The following is an 11,842-nucleotide window of genomic DNA, read 5'->3' on the forward strand; positions in this document are numbered from 1 at the left end:
ACTGAAAGAAATATCGGGCCGGGCGCGGTGTCTCACGCCTGTAATCCCAGCACTTTGGGAGGCCGAGACGGGTGGATCATGAGGTCAGGAGATTGAGACCATCCTGGCTAACATGATGAAACCCCGTCTCTACTAAAAATGCAAAAAATTAGCTGGGCGTGGTGGCGGGCACCTGTAGTCCCAGCTACACGGGAGGCTGAGGCAGGAGAATGGCGTGAACCCCGGAGGCGGAGCTTGCAGTAAGCCAAGATCGCACCACTGCACTCCAGCCTGGGTGACAGAGCGAGACTCCGACACATAAAAAAAAAAAAAAAAATAAAAAAAAAAGAATCAAAGAATGGAAATATAGAAAGAAGAATTGCAAAAGGAAGGTATGGCAATGATAAGTCAGCAAAATGTAAACATGAGTGAAATCTTAAGAGGGTGATGATGATTATGTGATGATTACCGTACATGTTAAAATTTTAAGGTTAATCAATAAGAGAAAAGAAATAGAATGTATGTATGTGTGTTTGTGTGTATTTGCATAAAATAACCATTTTTCCTCCTAAAGAATTGAGAGCTACTCCTATAACAAAACAAACTGATATAATAGAAAAGTGACATGTTGCATTCTGTTTATACGACCATTATTACATTTTTTAAATTTTATTTTTATGTTTCAGATTGCATCTTAAAAATGGAAACATTTCCCTATGTATGCAAAATAACATTATTACATTTAGTAATCATTCCATTATATCTCTTCATACCTGTTATATAATGAAATTTTGCTTACCTGTTACAAAAATGTTCTTTGGAGCTGATTTTATTTTTCCTAAGTAGAATCCAGTCCTTACATGACACCTGGTTATTTTTTTCCTAAAGTTTCTTTTCATCCACAATGGCCCCTTTGTCCTTGACACTGATTTCTTGAGGAAACCAGGCCAATCTCCCCGCATCGATTTGCTTATTGCAACTTTATGGGTTCTGATGATCTTGTTCTTTTTTTCATGTATTTACTGCAAACTGGAAGCTAGAAAAACAACTGGTGAGTTCAAGATAAGTCTTTTTTTTTTGCCTAGACTGTATTATCAATGATGTCATATATTTTATATTTATTAAACTAATAAGCATATTAATAACTTGTTGGTCCACCTTAGCAATGGTTTAAAGGTGACAAGCTCTTCATTTTACAGATATATTTTTCCTTGTGACTGTGTAGTGCTCTTTTGGTATCATAAATCTGTTTAGTTCCCCAGTAACCATTCACTTAATAATAATTGATAATCTTTGCCTGAATAAAAAGCTTCATTTTAGAAGTGATGGTTTCAAATCCAATAATTTCTTCTAAATATATTATCTGGCATTCTTCTAGAAAGTAGCACTTTTTGCTTCATCAGTTGAGACTATTTGGTTATCTTAAAGTTCTTGCTTGAAAAGCAGAGTAAATGCTTAGTTTTTTCTTTTTATTTAACACATTTTTAAAGTAAGGAGTTACTTTAAGTGTGACCTCAATTGATAACAAATGCATTTTTTGACTTTCTCTTTTTTGAGTGTCATTATAAAGACATGGATTTTCATAGATGCCAAGGGGTTCATACAACTACAATCATTATTCTTTTCAATGCTTAAATTGACACAATTCTGGCCATTCAAGAACCCTTCAAATGGAATCTTATGTCCTTTTCACAGACCCCATGTATCTTGGAAGTATTCTAGCACACAAGATACTCCAGTCTCACATTATAACTTATTTACTCATAACTCCACTCAGCCATTTCCCTGCAAGGACCCGTGTTCCTTTTAGTCTTGAATTATATTAAAGATCATAAGCTGATCCATAAGGAAGATCATGACTACTCTTGCTACCATTCTCCTCAGCCATTTGAGTAGACAATATGAAGAAGCAGTTACCAAGCTTATTTTATATTCACCTTCTTCCCCTTTTTCTCCCATTTTCCCTTTATTGTGCTACATCTACACTGTCATATAATATTTATGTTCTTATAGCCAACCATATCCCTTACTGTAAAAGCTATCACAATAAGTGTAAACAGACAAAACTCACCAGTTAGAGCACAGAGATTCTCCCAAAGAGTTGCCTATGTGCTGTTACAAGTAGCAGTTCAAAAACATAGTTAAAAGAATGAGAGTAAAGGAGGTTACACATATATACAAGGAGAACACTGGGAGGAATGTAGTATACCTATATTAATATCACATTAAAGCAAAAACATTAGGAATAATGATAATTATTACATAATAGAGGAATAATTCTTGTGCAAAACACAACCATTCTGCAATTGTACGTAGCTAGCCACAAACTTTATGAAGTGAAGTTGTCAGAATTTCAAGAAGAAATTTGCATCTACAGTCATACAAGAATATTTTGACATGTGTCTGGGATATTTTAACATGTAAGGCAAAAACTTACTAAAACCATAGAGATTAAAATAAAAACTATAAGCAAGCTTCAGATAATGGACATATATGGTATTTTGCATACTATAGTTAAAGAATGGACTTCCAAACACACATGGAGCATGTTCAAAAATATCACCTACTATGCCATAAAATTGTACCATCAAATACCAAAGAATCAGTGTCATACAAATGACGTTTTCTGACCGATAAAGTTAGAAATTGAAATCAAAGTGGTCAAATACTAAACATCCCCTTCTAAATGACTCACAAAACAAAGCAATTACATATTAGAACTTGCGGACTGCAAATCAATCATTTCTTAGGAGGAAATGTTCAGCCTACGACTATGTTTATTAGAAAGATTAAATGTGAAGGATCAGGCAGCCAACTCAAGAAGTTAGAAAGAGGAAAAGTAGGTTATGTAAAGAAAGCAGAAAGAAGAAAATAATAAACAAGTTCAAAGCTTAATAAAATACAAGACAAAGTTTAATGGATAGCATTGATGGAGGTATAAACACTGTTCCCTTTAAAAAGACTAACAGCATAGAAGACCCCCAGGCAAGGATGATCAAGGGAAAATAAAGAACAGGCAAAAAAACAAAACAAAAAAAATTAGGAGTGACAAAGGGCATGTGACAATAGCTTCAGTAGGCGATAAACACTGTGTGGATCTTGCCTGTGGCTGTGTTCCGTGAGTAGCCCAATCCCTGGCAGAGTGGGTGCTGCAATAAGACTTGTTGAAAAACTGCACATGAAGCAAGCATCCTTAACTCGTCTGGCATATTAATCACTAGTATATGAAACAAATTAATTTATTAGATTTTTTCCACATGGAAAAAAATGATAATAGTAAGGGAGAGAATAATTTTCTAAGGAATAAGGTGGTGGTTTTAGGAAGATTTAACAATAAGGGACAATACAGGGCCAAAAAGTCAAAGTGTAGTATAATTGAGCCTCTGCATATCTTCTTCATGAAAAATGCTTTTTGGGGTATCCTACCCCGAAATGGGGTGTTAATGAGCTTTCAGAGATTCAATCACTCTTTTAAAGCAGTAGCTCCACAGTTTTCTTTAACAAACAAACTGAATTTACAACAAAGAATGATATTTTTAATAATATAGTGATACGTGAAAATAGAGACACACTCTTCTCCAGTAACAGGTGCTTTGAGGACTGTGTCACTGCAAAGGTTTTAAAAAGGGAAAACTGTATCACAGAATTGCATGCACCTTCAAACAAAAATATTATTGAAGGATATTCCCTAAAGATAATTTTTTTCTTTCCCTAATTGTTTGAAGTGTTGCCAGGTTTCTGGCAAAAAGAACATGAAAGGAAAATACTGAATAACATACACAGTATACATATTTATAACACTTCTATATATATACACACACACACACACACACACACATGCCTCCTTCTAGTGCTTATTGCTGGGAACAAATGTGATATTAAGTGAGTATTGATTGGATATAGTCTTCCTGTCCATTGTGAATTTTATATTAGCAAATCAAACCATCTTTGATTGTTCTCCTAGGAGGCTGATCCTTACCCAAGTTTGATTAAGACAAGTCTGATTACATGACTTTTTCCATGTGGTCCTTTAGATAAACCCTGATATAGAAAGTACCCTGCTTTATTTTTTTGGCTCAAGAGATAGGACAGAATAGGAAAACGTATGTCTGTCACAAGCTACTGGGGGAAAAAAGACTTCAGACATTAAAAGCATTTATTCTCTTGATGTTCTGACATTAGTTGTCAAGTGACTAGCTCCCGATGTTATAGGCATAAGAACTGAGAAAAGCAAATCAAAAGTTATTGTTGCACTAAACTCTCTAACAAGATGTATTTGAAGGTGGAATTCCGTGGTAGGAGGGCCACAAGTGAAGCCCAATAATTAAAATTTCACAGACTTTCTTTCAGTTAAATAAAATTTGCATCTTGCACAAATTAATTGGGATTTTTTAACAGATGGAGCCGGATCTGGGGTCAGCAGAAAGAGTTTTCAGTTGATTGATGAGACTTGATGAAAATTTCCTGTCTCCTTTATAAAATACAAGAATTTCACAGAGATGATTTGGGTACATCAGTGTAGCTCAGGCCTTAACAACAGGCACAGGCGCCAGAGTAAAATACATTAGGGCCCCTTCAATGTCTTTTCTGAATCACCTGACACTGCTCTCATTGGAAGGTGTTTTTCTCCTTCTCCCAACGTGTTGGCTAAGTGACAACACAATGGAGGTGAATTTCTCTCAGTGTTGCACTAAACATAGCTGATGCATTGTATAATTTAAGGACATTTATTTCAGCTTTGTGAAATAAGGATCTCAGAGTGGCATCTGTGAATAGACTTTCTTGATTTGTATTAAAACACATTACACCCAACCAACCACCACATTAGGGAGTGTAAAAATCCTGTCTTTGTCTGTCATCTGAATGAGTTAAATTTGTATGAGGTTTTGCCAGAAATGTCTTAGGCACTCTAGATATTTCTTCTTAAGAGACACGGATTGTATCTTTTACAAGGCTTGAAAAAAACCCAACTTTAACATGCTTCTTAAAGATGGAAAAGATTGAAGGTAGAGGCAATTGCAGACACCTATGGAGATATTTTTCTGAACATTTCTCTGACATACCTACTCAGTTTGTTGTCCTTTGGTGACCTGCATTGTGGGCTGCTGCTCACAGCGGTGGTTGAATATACATTTGTCATTGAAGGGACTAAAAATCCCCAAAGTGTTGCTGGCCTGGGTGTAATAAAACAGACAGCTGAACTCGAACTGATTGAAATGCAGTCTAGCCTACAGCTACAGGCACAGTTAAAGACACAGGCATGGCAGTGCTTATAAATTGACTTAGCTTTTAACACTGGCTCCATGGCGTGCCTACCATCCTTGTATGTATGGGGCTTGCTGAACTTGAGATTATACTGAGAATGACATTCACCAGGAAGAGCGTAACAACCAAAAAGATTTCCACCCCATCATCAACATAAACTATGCATGTTTACACATTTTGAGTCTATGCAGATGTGTTTGTCTACTCATGCATACACACAAAGACATAATGGCTCTGGAAAGTGGAGGTCCAGGGGCAAGAATGAATAATAATAATAATTATTTTTTTATCAACTCAACACAGAATCTTCATCAAATCAAGTTCCATGTGAGTAAGGCATATGTAATTTAGGATAAGGGTTAGAATTCTATATTGGCATCTGAGATTTGAAATTAGGCTTTCTTTGCCTAGAACATATTGGACACCTTCAGTTTCTCATCTCCAAACAATCTCTCCAATGTCATCTTCACTGACTTCCTTAAAGTGGGGCATTGTCGTGAAAAACAGACAAGGCAATTGCTGTTATTATAACAAGAGATTTCCAGAGTTTGACCACAGTGCAGTGGGGCTTATTTCCCAGTGTCGTTTTTAGATGTGGTCATGCAGTAATGTGACTAAATGACAGTTTGACTTTAGAAGGGATCTTCATCTCTTCTTCGATCTGCCCCCAATACCAGATGGACGATTCTCCATCATTCCAAGTCCTTTGCATGTGTAGTCACATAAAATGTGTACTAACAATGACATAAAGAATGCATATGGATATGCAGGCCCAGACAAGGCACTGTTTGTACCTACTCCGGATTGAAAAAAGAGGAAAGGTCATCTGAAATCCGATAGAACAGGAAAGTCAAATTAGCAAATAACAGACTGGAGTGCTTGGCTGGTTAGTTTGAAACATCTTTCATTGTGTTTGGATGAAACACATGTTTCATGGTACTTTATCAGCTAGTTAGCAAGTTGTCCTTGTCTTTTTGCATGAGAATCATGGAAAGACTGAGACCATGACTCAAGTCTGAAGAGAGACATGGAACAAACAGCATAGACAGAGGGAAGGGGAAGAGCTCAGCCTCCTAGGTTTCAGTGTGTGGGCCTCTGGGGGCAGACTTTGCATGAAGAGTTTTATTTCAAGTCTAAAACGCATAGAATTAGAAACTGGATAAAGTCATACATAATTCCATGTTGAAACATGGTTTCTGAACATGTTTTCAAATAAGAATGTTATTTTTCCCTTGTGCCTCTGGCACTTTTATACACCTTGCTTCTTCCTTAAATCAGAAGAAGGGAGGGAGTGAAGATTTTTTTTTTCTACAACATTAAGCATTGTTTACTTCTATAGTTACCTTTCTAATTAGACATTAGCACAGTTTACATGCAAATAAAGCAACTATACAGGTTTATGTGTGAATCTGCTTGTATTTGTCCCTGTAAATGACTGCAGCTAATTTTGGTAAATAATTTATATTGCACTTGAAGGCATAAAATGAATTTACAAATGAGAAAAATTAAAACAATTGTTTCACACCCTCTGACATTTCTTCAAATCTTGAATTTGAAGGTTTTTATATTCCTGGTTGTCCTTAATTATCCTTGCATTGTAATAATTCTTTTATAAGGAACTATCAGAAAATCATTTTAATTTTAAAAATCATATTGATGACACTGGAAATATGTTTTTATATTCTGCATTATGAATGTTGCTTTGGAAAATATCCTATTATTGCATAAGCAACATAGTAATTGAATTTCACATTAGCAACTGTAATTTAGCCATTTGCTTCAATTTTGAAGACTTAAGTGACCAAATACTCTATTTTTCTCAATTACCCCATGTGAAATGCAACTTGTTTAGTGTGTGTATATGCGGGAAATCCTTTGTTGGTGATATGGTTTGGAGGTGTGTCCCCTCTAAATCTCATGTTGAAATGTGATTCTCAATGTTGGAGGTGGATCCTCGTGGGAGGTGACTGGATCATGGGGGTGGATCCCTTGTGAATAGTTTTAGCACTATCCCCTTGATAAGTGAGTTCTCTCTCAGTTATTTCACATGAGATGTGATTGTTGAAAAGAGTGCATGACCCCCCCCCCCATTCCGCTTGCTTCCCCTCTTGCCATGTGAAATACCTGTTCCCACTTTTCCACCATGATTGTAAGATTCCTAAGGCCCTTGCCAGAAGCCGAGCAGATGTTGGAGGCCATGTTTGTACAGCCTTCAGAATTGTGAGCCAATTAAACCTCTTTTCTTTATAAGTTACCCAGTCTCAGGCATTCCTTTATTGTAACTCAAGAGCTGTCCAATACACTTGGATTCTTAAGATAGAGATCCAAACACAATGATGATAACTAATTAATTAAGGATCCAACAAATATTTACAGATATTTACATACTGAGACCAAGCAAGTTCTTGAAGTTATGCATCTGGGTAAATACAAGCCCTACTTTAAAGGACCTCAAAATCTACAGGAAAGGCAACACATAAACACTCATAGTATATGATCAGATGAGCTATATAAGAGAGGTAATCATCAGAGGCTCTGGCAGAAGAGTGGAAAATAAACTAAACACACAGTTAAGCAGACAGGGTTAGAGCTAGTCTGGAGCCTGTCTGCTGGGCTTTGGGTCTCACCTCTCCCGTTTACTAGCCTTCTGACAGGGCTCATGCCTATAAATGAGGCACAGATAATAGCATGTAGCTTGTAGAGTTGTTGCGGTAATGAAAAAATGAGATAATATTTGAAAAGCACTTAGAGTAGAAACCATAAAGCCCTGGAATATAGTGCTTTTAAAGTGTCTATTAAATTAATTAATTCTGTGACAGAGTTGGGGGTTAGGTAAGGAAATCTTCACAGAGGTGACGTGTTAATTGAATCTTGAAGGATGGGTGAGAATTTGTCATTGTAGATAAGGGGGTTGATCAGATGGGCAGCTTTCAAGGGTGCCATTCTATATGGGATGCTAACACATCCCTTAACAATTAAAAGATTGTATTTATTAGAACTCCTCCCAGGGAGAACACTGATTGTAGTCATAAGGAATGCTATGAAAAGCTGACTGGGAAGAAGAGTAAGACTCCCAAGGGCAATGCTCGTGTAACAACAGATGGCCACTAAATGGCTTCCTAGGAGACGGGTCTGCTTAACTACTAGATGGTTATTCGGATGAGCTCTTACCCCACAAAGCTTTCAGTCTTTTCTCTGGGTTAATATCAATTTGACACAGTGCCAATTGCTAGCTGGCCTTGAAGCAAGGCTATGTGGTTATCCCAGGCAGGGAAGAGCCTGTGTATAGGCCTGTGTTTATGCGGTGAAAAAATTCAGTGTGGGGTATAGAAAGCATCTGCAAGAGTGTCAGGAGGTGATGATGGGAAGACAGATGGTGCCATGGGGTGAAGGGCCCTAGACACACATGAAAGAGTTTAGGCTCAATCCTTTAGCAATGGATAGCTATTGATGGACTATAAGCTGGGGATAATGTAAGTAGTGTTGTATTCAATACGATGGCTCTGTCTAGGAGGCGACTGGAGGCAGGGAAATTCTACAGGAGGCTTTTAAAACAGTCCAGGAGCTGAATCTGAAATAAGCCACTGGTTGTGGGGATGAAGAGGAATTGGACTCAAGGATCAGGAGAGGGCAGCAGATGTAGACTTTGGTGACCAAAAGATGCAGGAGGTTATTTTATTATTTCTATTGTCATCACTATTTATTCTTTGTAAAAAAAAAAAAAAAAAAAGTAAAAACTCATAGTAATACTACCAAGCCCTACCAAGGAAAATCTGAATATGCAAGTTGGAAACCAGGGGTAGCTTTTGCCACATCAGAGCAGTCTTGGCACTTGGGTATTCCAAGATATGCAGATTTCTTGAAAGCGTTCAAATCAATTACGAACTATTGTTACTCAGAAATGTAATTATTTACAACTTCTCAAACCCAAGCTTAATTATTAATAAATATTATGTGTGTGTGCTTTTCTAGGAAGAAATACTCAATGCAACCTCCTTCATCATAAAATATAAGCCAACATACAAACAAAGAAGAAAATTATACAAAACTCGATTCCTCTTTTTGGGGGGGCTTCAATTATGTGAATGTTTCATTGGGATTTTATTTATGTCTGTTACTCCTATGAATTCCTTCTCCTGTCCCCTTCTCTGAAAGGAATTTGCAGAAGTCTACATATCCTTTGAACTTTAAAACCCTTGGCTTTCCAGTAGCTTAATTAAGAATTCTTTAGCTTAAGTAGGTTATATATATCTTTGTTCTATCCTAATTGGGCTGTGAGCCAAGTCTCTGAGCATTTCTCGAATAACATTTCTGACATATTTTTCATTGCCACTTCATTGCAACTCCTCTCAGCCTTTCTGTCTACTCTACGAGATGAATGAGCTCTGCCTCCAACAGATTTCCTGTAGGAAAGATTGGAACTTCTTTCTCCCTTATAAGCCATATAGTCTCATATGAAACAAAAATTTTTATTGAACTCAAAGCAACTAAGGAAAATATGTATAACATTGTGTTTGGAGCATTGAAATAATATCCAGCCTAAAACCCTTTGTGTGAAGAGGGACTTCCTTGATACTAGCTTTTTAGATGCTCAGTGAACCAGCGTTGGCAGTTCCAGCTGGCTCAGGCTGCCAATGAAGAGGCCACATCAAAGACGCGGAACTCTTTTAACTTGCTGCTCCTCAAGAATGAATTTCACAGGGCAAACTTGTAAAGGCAGAAATAATGCCTCAAGCAGCCCCTGTGTTTCAGTAGATCCCAGGAAAAGAAATATCTTCTCTGGGATTGAAAACAATGAATTCACTTAAAATAAAAAGGGAAAGGGGGAAGGCAAACAGTGTTTATTGACTAGCACCTACTACATGATAATATTTGATTCCCACAGAAAACCAGGGAGGTGGATGCCATTCTTTCCATTTCATAGTTGAGGACACAGATTCCCAAGGGATAATGTGTTCAAGATCACCAGCTGGTAAGCGGAGGAATTGGGATGAAAATCTTTTTACATGATGCAGAAGGCCACACTTCTACTGACCCATACTGTCTTGTCAGTTTTCTTTTCCTCTGACTTTTAAGAATTTAATATTTAGATACGATTTTCAAAATGTGGTAACCATAACAGGGAATATCCACATTCCTAATGCCCCTCTTTGCTAAAAGTTTATAAGTCAATTACTTGGAATTTGAAACAGGTTTTGCAAACAAAACAAAACAGTGATTTAAAAAGTGGTGAGATTTCAAGGCTAACTCTTTCCTAACCTCTAGTTTGGGTCTTAAAATTAAGATACAATTGGGAGAGGACAATGTGGATGGGGAGAAGGAAGAGGATTCATTTCCTAAGGTTGGGATTAGCTCTGGGAAACTGTTGCAATTGCTGAAGTTTTTCAGTTGGCTTCTTTTTCTATTCCTTCTTTCACCATTGACCACTATCCTGGTGTCGTGTCTCAAAAGGCCCTTGTATCAGTTTAAATCCAGTTGGGAGAGAGAAACCGCACACTAGATTAAAGAGTAGAAATTTAATGTAACGAATTATTAAGCTATGATAAGAGACTAACTGTAACGGTGTAAAGAGAACTCTAAAGGTCACCCTAGGGCTGAAGAAGAGTACCTCAGAAAGAACAAAGTTAGGAATACCCCTTCCCCAAAGCTGGAGTTGAGAACTCATTGCAAAAGCTGTGGTTGCAGCCGCTGGACGGTGGAGGAGCTCTCTGGATGGCCCAAGCCTGAGCTGGTTCAGTCATCACTGGGAAAACAGGAAGCAACCTTCTGCAGTACAGGCATGTCAAGGGTGTTCTAACTGTCTGCAGTGTGGATGAGGCAGGGCTGGTGGGCAGGTATACAGAAGAAGATGAAGTGCTGTTGAAAGCAGGAGGCTGGGAGTGTGTGGTGCTTGCACTGGATGGATTGAAAGGAAGTGATCACTGGACTCAGGCCAGGGCTGTGAGTTCACCAAGGGACTGTGAACTCTGAGGCAGAGCAGCACTAAGTGTCCTGCAAATACCTGCAACACCATAGAAGCAGCAAAAATCCAACCAACCAAACAACCAAGCAAAAAACCCAGGACACAGAGCCAGCGCGAGGAGCCCCTTTCTCCTGCAATGTCCCTCAAGTGCCTTCTACTGACAGAGCTTAACAACAGGCTCCATAAAAGAGAAATGTTTAGAGTCTAGTCCTTTATCCTAGCACAGGGACTGAGGGGTGAATGTGGGGCTAGGAGAAAATAAATGGGCAACTAGCCCACTTCTAATCAGGGAAGGACAGTCAGATTTGACCAATCACATTCCCAAACCGCCTATTTTTCTTCTTATAGATACAATAGTCTTCTCCCTCAGTGAAAACAATTTCACAGGAATGCCAGTAAAGAAAAAGCAAATTAATGTAAATAATTTTATTTTGGTAATTGTGAACGGCTGATCACACATCATCATCCTGAATGCGTCTTTTTTGTTGCTATATTGTCAGTTATTAGCATAGTGCCTAGCGTGTAGTAGATGTCAATAAGTATCTGTTGAATGAATGAATCCCAGGAACATTTACTCTTATACAAAAGAAATATTAACTATTAGTGATAACCTATAAGTGGTAGAATTTTGGATAA

This window comes from Pan troglodytes, chromosome 5, assembly GCF_028858775.2.
Source record: "Pan troglodytes isolate AG18354 chromosome 5, NHGRI_mPanTro3-v2.0_pri, whole genome shotgun sequence".
Classification (NCBI taxonomy): Eukaryota; Metazoa; Chordata; class Mammalia; order Primates; family Hominidae; genus Pan; species Pan troglodytes.